Source organism: Gobio gobio, assembly GCF_949357685.1.
Source record: "Gobio gobio genome assembly, chromosome: 24".
Taxonomy (NCBI): domain Eukaryota; kingdom Metazoa; phylum Chordata; class Actinopteri; order Cypriniformes; family Gobionidae; genus Gobio; species Gobio gobio.
In genome coordinates this window covers 11989378-12002889 of record NC_137120.1, presented here as the reverse complement: position 1 = coordinate 12002889, position 13512 = coordinate 11989378, and the positions used below count along the sequence as shown (strand labels likewise).

The 13512-nt window shown below is 40.5% G+C and overlaps 1 protein-coding gene across 5 annotated transcripts in view; it reads left to right on the top strand.

The window, feature by feature from the left end:
• The window catches only part of asic1b (acid-sensing (proton-gated) ion channel 1b), a 306597-nt gene that overhangs the window by 248385 nt on the left and 44700 nt on the right, over positions 1–13512 (top strand). The window lies entirely within an intron of this gene.

Here is a 13512-nt window from a genome sequence, read left to right as displayed (position 1 = left end):
GGAAGTCACGGGTTTGACTGCCGTTCCCGTGCACTTTCACGGGTAGAAGGTTGGAAAAACACGGGTTGCCTGGAACGCAGCATTAGTTACATTGTACTTTCTCAAATACACACAGAGAAAAAGGGTGTCAAAATTGTACCTTTAGGGGTACAACAGCTTGCCACTGGGACAGCACCCTTAAAAAGACATCTTTGTACAACAAAAAGGTTCATAGTAGTACCTTAAGGTACAAAAGAACAAAAAAACTCACACACACAAAAACACAATTAGCTTTTGGAATGGCACGCGTTAATTTGTGTGTGCGTGTATTTTTGTGTGTGTGTGTTTTTTTGTCTGTTTTGCACTCTTGATGTTTTAGAGATTCACCCCTTCACTGTTGAGTCCTTTTTTTCTGCATCCTGGCTGATTTGTAGATTGTATGCAGAAAAAAACGAATTTCCCATTAATTTCCTATGGGGGTCATTTTTGACCCAAAGGTCCTGAATGTGACTGTCCACTTAGACTTTTCACATGCTGTCCCCAATTTTTTTGGGTTTCATATACCAAGTACCAATAAAGTCACCAAGTTTGAGACCATTCCGATGAAGCTACGATTTTTTTATATTTTTTTATAAAACTCAAGATCCACTATAGTGGTAAAAATGTGCTATTGCATGATAAAATGCTCAATGTGTCCACCGGAAGGCACCGATCTCACTTAAAAAATTGCTTTCATGAGGCCTAGGCTTGACTCTAAAATGAAATACAGCTTTAATAAAAAAAAATTAAAAAAATTATATATATATACATTTTTTATTATATTCAATGGGAAAAAATGGGTCATAATTATTGCATAAATATTAATTATTAATCATAAAATTATCTCAAAACACCAAAAAAGAAAAGAAAAAATATTGTTGAACAAAAATATATTTCATTGATTTTACTCAAAACTTTTTTTTATCTTAATCCCGCCCTCCGGGTCATTTTTGACCCGAAGGTCCTGAGTGTGGTCCATAAATGAAGAACCCCAGAGGGTTAAGTACTGAGTAATATTAATTAACTACATGGCCTTATAGAGTTACGGTTAGGGCTTGGTTTAGGGTTAGCTACTTGTAATTATAATGTGTCACCTTAAAATAAAGTGTTACCAATACTCTTACTGCTTTATATATATCGTTGACTTTGGACAGTATGTGAAATTTCCATTTGTGCAAAATGTGTAGTATACAAAAGCACTCTGCATGGAAAAATGGATGTAGTAATACACTTGACCTTTTCATTTCCGGAGTGACAAATGAGCAGGAAGCTCCATCGACTGCATTTTAAACATCTCCACAATTTGGTCAGACTGCCAGATGCTTCAGACGATTTTACACAAAATTGAAATGAACTATTGTTGGAGATGAATATCGCTCGATGGATTAAACATGCAAAATGAAAAGATCACATGACAATGTTTGAAGTATTTCATCATTGCACTCTCTCCTGGTGCTACTTTTAAAAATAGCAAGTATGCATTATCTACTCCACTGTATTCAGTAAAACGTATGGTTGCGTTCTACTCCGTACACGGCCTCAGTCTTGACCTCATTTATCTAGATGACTGCTTGGTTTTAAGATCGCTTCATATGCGCAGTTATATTTATGTCCGAAAACAAATACAATGCTGCTTTAGTGTCATGTTGAACACATTAGCAGAGAGACTCCCGGGATACCGTGCATGATATATTGCATCAGGAGGCCCTTAGCATCCCAAGAGTCTTATCTGCAATCTCCTCGCGTCCAGGTCCCATGTAATTTAGCTAAATGTATGCAGCACATCGCATTTGCTGTAGAAATTATGATCTGTCATTTTGACGAGGCCAATGCCCTGTGAATATCTTTATTCTTCATTCTGCATAATGACTGCGTTGCTGGTATGTGACTATAGAAGAAAAAACGCAGTCAAGGTGTGTATTTGGGAATTTATGACTGGATTTATGTGGCTCGTTTCTTTTTAACACTTCGTTTTTGCATTATTTTTTTAGGGAAATTGCTGGTGTTCAGCGTGAATCATTTGACTGTTGGGCTTGAAGCACTTCGACTTGATTTGTAGTTCAGCATCAATGCAGCTGCTGTGGTAGAAGTTCACTTTCCCCATGGGCTTCTTTCAATTTAGTCAATACTCACACACACACACTGCTTTAGACGTCTACATTTAGACAAAACTTTTTCTTTGTATTTCTACTTTTCTACCCCCAGTTCACACATGAGCGGAGTCACTTTGTCTAATTTATTTGGAGCACCGCTGCATGAGTGGAAAGAAGCTAAGTCAGTCTCAAGGGTCTATACACATACGCTTTCATTTAAATTGCATCTATCTTGTACTATCAGCACACTGGAGTCTGAGATTGAAGCGTCAGTCGAGCTTGAAGTAAACTGTAATTATCCTAACACAGTTCTCAACCACTCTGCATTTCTTCTCACCGTAAAGGATAATGTAATTTTCAAACAGATCAGCGCTCTGTTTTAAGTGAAGACTATTGGTAGGAAGGGCTTGTAGTTGAGTTTGATGAGTCAGCTGATGTGATGGATTTGAGGTAGTTTAGGCCCCGTTTACACCTGGTATTAACCTCTTAATGGGTTAGTTCACCCAAAAATGAAAATTCTGTCATTAATTACTTACCCTCATGTCGTTCGACACCCGTAAGACCTCCGTTCATCTTCGGAACACAAATGAAGATATTTTAGTTGAAATCTGATGGCTCTGAAAGGCCTCCATTGGCACAATGCACTTTACACTCTCAAGACCCTTAAAAGGTACTAAAGACATCGTTGCAAAGTCCATCTCAGTGGTTCTACAATAACTTTATGGAGTGACGAGAAAAGTTTTTGTGCGCAAAAAAACCCTAAATAACGACTTGTATAGTGATGACGATTTCAAAACACGGCATCATGAATCTTCGAAGCGTTATGAATCAGCGAGTCGATTCAGCAGTTTGGATCGCCAAATTTCAGCAGTTTGGTGGTTTGACACGCGATCCGAATCATGATTTGACTCGCTGATTCAGTAAATACACAATTTTGAAACTTCAAGCCTTTGAAGTTTCATAAACCACTGCTAAAAGTGATAAACATGTAAGTATATGTTGTCTGAGCTGTAATACCCCAGCCAAAAAAAAGATGCGCTTTTTGATTTTTTTGTCCTATGTGCTCTAGCACCCTGCAGACAGTTTGGGCTGTTTCCACTAAATTCCAGAATATAGTGGAAAAAAGAATTTTGTCTGTATCATGCATGCAAGATTTATTCAAATGGATCTGAAGGGAGGACCCCCCCCCCCCCCCCCATCCCCCTATATACAATGGTATAAATGAAATATCCCAGTGTTATTAAATAATTTTTTCCAGTGTTTGCTGACTTATGCTGGAAACAACCAAAACTGTCTGCAGGGTGCTAGAGCAAACAGGGCCTGAGATATACACTTTCAAAAATGAATTTATAACCAAAACAATCAAAAACACCCATTTTGTTTGTCTGGGATTTTTTATATTTTATGTTTATTATATCACACACAACATATACTATAATATTTATCATTTTCAGAAGTGTTTTAAGTAATTTCAGGGTCTTCTGTAAAATGACACAGGGATATTGCATTTATACTACTGTTTATGGGTATGGGGGGATTTCCCACTATTTTCTGGAATCTAGTGGAAACAGCCCAAACTGGGGGGGGGGGGGGGGGGGGGTTGCTCATATTACAGCTCATACAACATATACTTACATGTTTATCACTTTTAGCAGTGGTTTATGTAACTTCAAAGGGTTTCCTGTAAAATGACACCAAATTTGTGTATTTAGAGACCATTGTATGTGGGTATGGGAAGCTTTTCAATTTGGGGAGGCCAAATCCAGGAGGAAATGGTCCCAGAGTAATTTAGTGCAAGTTACTTTGTGTAAAACAAATGCCAAAGTGATGCATGTCTCCAGAAAGTAGACTTTCTAAGCTTTCAAATGGTACCACATATGAGGTCAGAGCTCCTCCACAGACATTTAAAATTGAAAGTATATACATGATGATGTCATTCCGGACCCTGTACAGGATAATTTTTGTCAATCTGATACTAAATACTAGTGTAAACGGGGTCTAAAACGTTTTGAGCTTATCCACTTTCGACCACTTCCAGAGGTAGTCGAAAACACATTAAACCGGATTTCTTTCGTAGTGTAAACGCTCAAGTGGTCGAATTTAAACTTTGTCAGCTGGAGACGCAAGTTTAGTTTGAAGACGAAAAACGTACCAAGCACAATGTTCTCTCACCATTCCTGACATTCCACACTCACAGCGTTCGCCGTTGTCTTGCGGCTGTCAGAGCAGAAACGAAAGCTGCTGGTCTCTGTGTGTTTTTCCGTCATCTCCTTTCGCGTACATATGTGACCCGTGCTGGTAAGAGTCGCAATGGGCACATTTTCAAAAAATTGTTAATGTTATTTTCTTATTCTCGCTTAAAAAATGAGAAGACAAAACGTATGTATGATTTGTTGGAATCGATAGATTCAGCAAAATCAATTTGGAGAAAAATCTATTTTTCTGATAGCCTGGATGCCAGTCAAACTTAGCCCCGCCCACAACATTTGAGGTCGGGAAGTTCGGTCTGGACTTGATCCGTGTGGAGCAACTATGATCGAACCAGAGCTGTTCGGACCAATCAAATTGTCAGGGCGGGCTTTATACGATGATGGACAGATGATCAACAGTAACGTAATCATCCACGCCACCAAAGAGCGCTTGGGTTGAATTTGTTTACTAAAGGAGAACTTATTCATATATGCATTCACCTTTAATATTTCTCTCAAAAATGATGATCATGTTGGTAAGTACTCCGGAAAAGATCGTTTACACTCGTTTTAATCTACTTCTTCCAGCGTGTGTGCAGTTGCGTATCCACTATGCGTCGCTCTGTTGCCCTGATTGGTTGTAGGTCTATCCAATCGAGTGCAGAGGCATTTTCTTTCCTGGTTCGGTTGAAACGCCCCATAATCACAGCCCAATCGAGCAGTACAAGACTCATATTCTGACTAGAATCTGAGTATGATGACGTCAGGCTAGTTTTCTGAAGGTTCCAAAACTAAATCACCTAGCAACCATACCTTAAAATCCCTAGTAATAACACCACATTTGGCACACACCAAGTAAAAACCCATATCTATACCATATATGAATAGAAAATAAATATATTCAACTTTTTTTTTAAATAATGTAATTCTATGTGTATATCAGGATTGCACGCTGTGTGCCGTCTTTGTGCGCACTCTTCGGATGTGTCAGTCAGCGCGCTTTAGGATCGTTTTGTTTACATCGGCATGAGTTTGCAAAACATATTTCATTGGTTCAGACTTGTGCCGTCGAAAATTCGCTATGAATATTCACAAAGTTGGAATGCTGCGCTTTAAAACAATACCAAACGTGTGCTGAGGGGAAGCACATCGCCAGCCGTCCAGAAGCGAGCAGAGAAAAACGTCAGATTTCATGGACACAGGAAAGGTACTCCTCTCAGAAAACATACAAATAAAGATGATTTTAGATGTTTAAATGCTATTTGGAGCATTGGGATCGTTAGACGAGAGCTTAATGAACAAATTGTTGTGAACCTCAAATTTTTCACTTGTTTTCCCTGTAGCTCGAAATGATCCAGTGCGCATTCCGACTCCTTTTGACAGCATGGGTCACAAATGTAAATTGCGTGAGCTTATTTTGTCCATTAGATTGAAAGATCTGAAAAAGCCCATACATTTACCCGCCCATAGACCTTCCCCTCAAAGAAATCAGGACAGAAGTGGTTGAAAGTGGACAAAAGAGACAGGTTAAAACACCAGGTGTAAACGGGAATGTGTCTCCCTCGTCTACTTGGGATCCGATTGACTAAAATGCATCTTAACACCAGGTGTAAACGGGGCCTTTGGTTTGTTGCATTCAGATGTTTGCTTACTGGGGAGAGGTTTGGCTAGTGCCTTTATGATTTTAAATTTTTTTGAAGTTATGGAAGATCATTGATTAAAGGGGGTTAAAAAATTTATATTTTGTGATGTTATATTTACGCAAAGTCTGTATAAATTATTACATACAGTCAATTTAATGAATCATTCAAAATGTTCTTTCACCCTCATATTTTCTGACATATCTCTAGTTGTATTTTTTATATGAAAAGATTTTGCTTTGCAATGATTTGAATGAGGATGGACATCTCAAGGAAAATGCTGCTTGACTGTTGACTTCTACTGTGCTGCAGGTGGATTGGATTGGATCATATTGAGAATCAATGAGCCTTTGACTCTAAAGGTTGGAGTCCAGTGTGGAGACCTATCTGAGAGATTGAACTGAGATGACATTGAGAGATCGGAGCCTGTGTTCCTGTCCACAGGCAGACCGCTGACAGAGAAATCGTAACCCCTTTAGCAGGGCCTGGTGGTCCTAAATTGGCCATATTACCTCTCCATTACATCACTGAGTCTGCTGTCGATGTGTGCGACTCACAGGCTCTCGCTGTCAATAGAGGAACCGGTATTGATTTTTGTGGCCAAGCTGAGTTGAGGCTCACCCTTGGCCATCTTTGTGCCAGTATTGATCGATGTCAGACTGGGAACACTAACCACTCAAACCTGACAAACACTTTAGCCTTTGCGTTCAAACCCACACACAGCTACCGGGAGACCAAGCGCTCTTCAAACTGAAGCTTTTCTTTTTAAGTCTGAATAATTAATTTATAAATTACAATTCTGTCTCACTCTCGCGTGGTTCCAAACTCCCAAAATGACAAAAAAAAGCACCATAAAAGTAGTCCATATGGCTTTTACACTTTATGGTCTTTTAAAGCCATAAGAAGAATTTGTTTGCCTGAGGCCAAACTATAATTCATGCCACATGAGCTGAACAGATCTGTTATTTTTTCGTAAAACCATTCTAAGTTAAACTGACATGTTCAATTCAGTGGTTTACATGTTCTGCCCACGAAGATTTCCCGATTTGGAAAGCAGGTGACATGTTCAACAGCTTGGTTTGGGCATCAATGTTCTTATATGATTTAGTCGTTCTCCGATTCAGCAGCATTGATCTGATCCGTTGTGAAAGCGCAAAACCATTCTACTTATAGAGCCACCAGCTGCGGCAAAACGGACAGCGAGTTGTGCAGTTCATTAGACACGCAAGCTTTGCAATCAAAGTCCTTTGACAACTCTGACAAACAGCTTTAGCTTGCTAGGAGTTCGCCATGGTACGCGGGCAGCCCTCGAGCGGGCGGCCATTTGGTTCTCAGTGAATTATTCATTTCAGAAGGAGCAACTGTCATTGCGCTGATCTTGATCAGTACTGATGGGTATATCAGTCACACTCGCGAGACACCGGAGCCGCGTCTTCTTCAGCAGTCTTCCTTCTATCACGGTGAAGTGGAAGCTAATAGTGACGTATCGTCTTCTATTTCTGGCCCTGCTGCGTAAGGTGGATTGTGAAATTGCTTTGTGGAGTTGCAGGCATGTGGAAGAAAGCATTAAATAAATAAATAATAGGGTTTTTTATGTCTCAGGGTGCAAGAAAAAAAAAAAAACACTGCGATTTTAAAATCATATATCTGGGTTTTCACACTCTTCATATTTCATGATAGACTTTTTCATAAATTTCTGCCTCTTTTTGTGTTGATACGTTGGCTTTTGAGTGGATATTAAAATACTGCCACCTATAATGGGACAGATTGTCTTTCACCTTGTACAATATTTGCTTATTCGTGCATTTTGTTATACGTATGTGCACACACTCTGTGTGTGTGTTCAGTGTTCCAATGAGAATTTTCAATTTTTTTGTGAGATTTTAGGTTTTTTTTTTACACGTGCTATTTGCTATATATATTTATATAGCATATAAACAGGGCTTGACATTAACACCCACCAAATGTGGGTGTATTTCAGCAGTGGTGTGTTTTGCAGTCTTCTCCTACTAGCCACTTCGACGGGTTGAATTTTATATAAATCTTTCAATTGTAGGGATCTGAAATAAAAAACTATCAGTCAGTTTTCAGTAAATGTTATCAGTTGAGAAAGAAAACATGTGTAACAGTATAATGGCTCCGTGCATCAGGTCTTAAAGTGACAGCAGCCCAATATACCTGCTGCCAAATTACGAGATAATGTTAAAAATATCTATATGGCAGTTTTTCCCCATGGTATGAATGTCAAAATTGTGGCCAGTGAAAATGCTGAGTGGCTAGTAACTTTGGGAAACCACAGTGGCTGATGAGCAAAAAAGTAAATTTCAAGCCCTGAACATAAAACACAATAGTTGATATTAACTAATACATAATCCAGTTTTAATTAAATAATATAGTTTCATTGCAGGTAAATCAAGTGTAGTGTCAGTTCTGGCAGGTCACGTCAGTCGAGCTTGCATCAGATGACATCTCCCTATATAAGGTCTATTCACGTTGCTCAGGAGCGAATAACCCTCCTCCATCCCCAGCTTGGGACCTGGCCTTCTGATATTCCTCTTCAAATCATACTGTCATTTATGTTGGTTTACCCCGAGGGGGGTTATCACTGCACTCCCTGCTCTTATCCATGCTAGGCTTCATGAATTAGCAGAGAGTTCTTGCCCAGAACAGAACTAAACCGTCAATCCAAACTATATGCTAATTGTCAATCATCTTTGACGGTGGTGGTCCTGACGGAAAAATAAAAAATGCTGGGTTTGTTTTAATCCAAAGTTGGGTCAAATATGGACAAACCCAACCATTGGGTTACATTTTTTATTTAAAAATCGGTCGAGAAGTGACCGATCCCAGTCTATACGAATGGCTGAGAAGCCCGTCAGAATAATCCGGGACTGGGACGGGGATTCTGCCCCACTGGATGAAGGCGGTACTGCCTCTGGGGGCCTCGGACTTCGGGGCGCTCCCGTCTGACCCCCAGCGGGGTCAGGGCTGCCGAAACCGTCCTCGTCGCTTCGGCCGGCCCGGGAGGGTCAGGGGAGCGCGTTGGCCGGCCCCCAGAAAAATTTGGCTGACCGGCACGTGCTACCTGCGACCCCGTGCGGACCCGCTCCCCGGTTACCAAACGGACGTTTTATGGATCTAGACGCACCCTAGCGGCAGCAAATATCATTTACAGCCAGGGCTTCTAGCAACTGTCCGTTGGCTTGCGAGCTGGAACTCTAGTGAGGCCAATCACATCGTGTATAGAGTCGGTGGGCGGGCTTAACATAATGACTGCAGAGTTGCGGCGGTTCCGCATGCTACTTGTAAACAAAGAAGCTGGCGAACAGCGGTCTTTCGAATCAGCTTTGGCTGCGACTCTGGAAGACTTGGAGTTAAGCTTTTCTTTGAGAAAAGAACAAAGAACGGCACTGAAGTCATTCTTAAACAAGGAAGATGTATTCAGAGTTTTGCCGACCGGATACGGCGAAAGTTTAATCTCTCAACTAGCTCCGCTTCACCTTATGCATTGCTCTGGTTGGTTGTAGCGCTATCCTATTGCGTGCAGAGGGAATTTGAAAGACAACCGTTTATCCCGCCCCTCGGATTGAGCCCTGCCAATGGTTTCCAGACCCAACATCTTGATGTGGGTCTGACTTGTCAGGCTAGTGTTTGTCCATATTTGACCCACATTTGGGTTGAAACAAATCCAGCATTTTTTAAACTGTACATCATCTCAATTGACCCAACATTGGCACATATGGAAAGAAGTTACTTATTTTGAATTTAATGCAGCTTGCATAACATTTATTCACTTCTTGAAGAGGTGACCATTTTCATTGCATTATCAAGTTCATGGCTTTTCACACAGACTAGTTTTATTTTCAAAGAAATTGCTGATTAAGGCTGCGAGTTCTCCGCTCCTCCCCTGTGATCCTCTTCCACTCAACTGAGTCTCTGAACAGAGTCTGCCAACTGACAGGGTCCTACTGGGAGATCAGACCCTCAAACTCCCCTCGGCAGCCAGAAAGTTTTAAAGCCGTTTCATTTTTCATAAAGTCCCTTTACAAAGGCACGAAATGATAATGTATTATTGATGTCTTCATTCCCAGTGGAGGCTGTTCTCTTGTATTAAAGCAACAGAGACACACAAGATGCTTGATGACACTCAGTGGCTGAGTTTTCGCACTGAAAATTTAAAGCACCTTATAGCTCCATTTGAGTGCATTATTAGGTAGTGTTGTTTTGGTCAAGCGTCACCAGTACTGTTGCTCTTATTCAGGGGTTAGCGATGTGTTCAAACCCCTACCATAATGTATTTTAAGTAGGGCTGTGCGATTAATCGAAAAATAACCGAAACCGACATTCAGAACCTCTAACCGACGTATTTTTCCCATGTCGGTTATTTCGGTTTTCACGTGACTCCGCCCCGTCAGTCACATCAAGTGCAGTTTGAAGGCACACAGACAGATGCAGGAGCGGTTATCTGTGTTTATAGATGCCCAGAATCACTATAGTAACTGCACGTTTTACACAGTTTATACAGGTCAGTTAATTGCTGTTCTTATAGCCTACGCTCTGACACACACACACACACACACAGACGGCGCGCGCAAGCCCCGAAGCCGCTTTCACTTTCGTGCTCATAAAGTTTGTCAAGTAAATGCGTTTAAAGGCTTGCCAGTTTCAACATTTAAAGCGATTGTGAACTATTCAAAAACAACAATACGGAAAACTTCTCCGGTCAGGGCTCAGCTTTTTTCCGTGACACAGAGCCGAGCCGTGTCGCGTCTCTGAAAACGCGCGCTCCCTGAAGGCAGACCTCTATCACCTGCGTCCTCACAAAGCTTGTCATTTGTATGTGGTTTAAGCCCTGCCAGTTTGAAAATTAAAGCGAGTTTCGACCATCAGATGTGTATTATGTTGAACTAATGCCTGATATATTTTGACAAACGAACACTCAGACAGCAGCTGTGACTAAAGTAAAGTCACTAAAGTAGCTTAGAAACTCAACCGTTATAGGCATACATTTTAATACCTTTGAAGTAATTACAAACCACAGCTTCATAATGAATAGAGACAGTAAGAGTAACTCACACACACTATCACTCTCTCATTAATGCATTCAAATAAATGTAATGCAGGCCTACAGTGTTAATTTATCTGTATCTGATGTACAACAAACAGAAATCTGCTCCATAGACAATAACTGCTGAAAGTTTCCTTCAAGTATTTTAAAATCACAATGCACTTTTTCATTAGAAAAAAAAAATCCACCTTTAATAGTAGAAAATATTTACAGTACAAACCTTATCAGTGAACTTACTCAAAAACCTTATGAGGGCAAAAAAAAACAGAAAAAAAAGAAGCCAAATCATCATTAATCGTAATTGAGGTCAAATGTTCAATTAATCGAGGTTTTTATTTTTGGTCAAATCGTTACAGCCCTAATTTTAAGTACACCTTTTATAGATACTGACAAATAAACGAATGAATTTCTGTCCTCTAAATAACTCAAATACCCTGGTCAGGCACGTACAGTGAGTTCCTGACTAATTTTCCTTGTAGAGCGGCTTGTGAAGCCTTTTGGCTATTATAAACATTTTCAAAAGCTTTGTTAGCATATGAAGGTCGTCGTTCTTTCATAATAACAAGTTGAGGGAACTTAATTGTGAAGTTTCTCAGAAAGACTCCACAACACTTCCGCTATCATCGACTCTCCTGGGTCCCAAGGTCAACGCCACCCTTACCAACTACTCTGTGTTGCCACGGTTACCACAGCAACTCTCTCTCGTCTTGGCAACAGCCTTGCTTATGTTTGCTAGACGCTTCATAGGCTGTTATCTCATCAGGAGTGGTTTAGATGCTGAAGAAGCTCTGGAGCACTTATTGTCGGTAATGGTAAAAGGGAACAATTATTCTGATGCATTTAAACATGTTTGTTTGTTTGGACGAGGCAAGAGCTTTTAAAAGCATTATTTTGGATATTCTTTTTAGGCATTATATGTGCTTTTTGAATGTTCAAATCAATTCTTAAACTGCGTTTGATGCCCAAAATGCTGTCTAGGTAAGCAGCTCACAAGTTTTTGAGACATGGCCTATAATCAGTGCTCATCAATATGGATGGTCCACTGGTCCGGGGTAGTATAAGATAATTATAGGGCCAGTTAAAGGGAAAGTTCACCCAGAAATAAATCATCATTTACTCGCCCTCACGTAGGGTTTACTCGATACCACAATTTTGGCTTCAGTACGGTATCATAATCTAATACTGTAGTATTGAATTAAATTGATAGGGTCTGAATTTCGGTGTGGAATTGCGAGTATTGCGCATAATTCTACTTGCGCAAGCACTGTGATTGGTCTACTAGAACCCCTCCCTTAGGAATTACACATGCTGCATGTTTAATTGCACGTTAACACGGTCAATGACGCAGAACATGATTCTTTTACTGTATGATTCATGGCAATGTGTCAGTGTTGGCATATTTTAAAAGCATGTATAAAAAATGTCAGTCATTGACTCATGGATGTCGAGAATCTCATAGAGACTCTCAGTGCTGTCTCAGAACAGAATCTGTATCTTTTTATGCTTTCCTCGCCAGGATGTGTATAAGGGCTCCATCTGTGAATATGTGCATGTGCATTGGCTGAATCGACCATTCATCTGTCTGTGTGCAGCATTTCATCACACACATACACCAATACATCTTTCAATTGCTTTAAGAGGTTTCTATCTCAAAGAAAAAGCTGTCTGTAACACATGTTGCATTTCTATCTGCGATGTGATTCCCTGGGGAGCCGCTGCCGTTTTCTTTTGTTACTAAGTTCTCTAAAGATGTGGCCGTTTCATTTCCTCCACACTGAAATGCTCTTTTTTTGTCCGCGATGGTAATCAGGTGTGCCTGCGGCGAGGTGCGGTTGTGTTTCTGAGATGCTTCGCTCTCCATATCCTGCTGTCTGTGATCTGATTAGATGTCCATTAGTTCAGTTTCAATTAAGACTGGCGGCATGAGCCCCTCTGCCCGAGTGTAGATCACATCAAGAGTTAGACATGCTCTATAATTATTCAAATGATTTCCTGAAACCTGCCTTGAAAGACTTTGATTATAGCGGGAAGTGCAACTGTCTCCGCCCTGTTGTAAAGCACCTTTTTACTTGAATTAATATGCTTGGGTTGACATTTAAGATGAAAAAAATGCTTTCATAAATTGAACACCTCAACTGTATTAATTATAACAAGATTATTTACACCGATCAGGCATAACATTATAATTAACATTGTGTTGGTCCCCCTTTTGCTGCCAAAACAGCCCTGACCAACACCATAAACTCATTGTTTTGCTCCTCAAAACGTTCCTGAACCATTTTTGCTTTGTGGCAGGCGCATTATCTGCTGAAAAAGCGACAGCCACCAGGGAATACCGTTTCCATGAAAGGGTGTACATGGTCTGCAACAATGCTTAGGTAGGTGGTACGTGTCAAAGTAACGTCCACATGGATGGCGGGACCCAAGGTTTCCCAGCAGAACATTGCCCAAAGCATCACACTGCCTCCGCCACCTTGTCTTCTTCCCATAGTGCATCCTGGTGC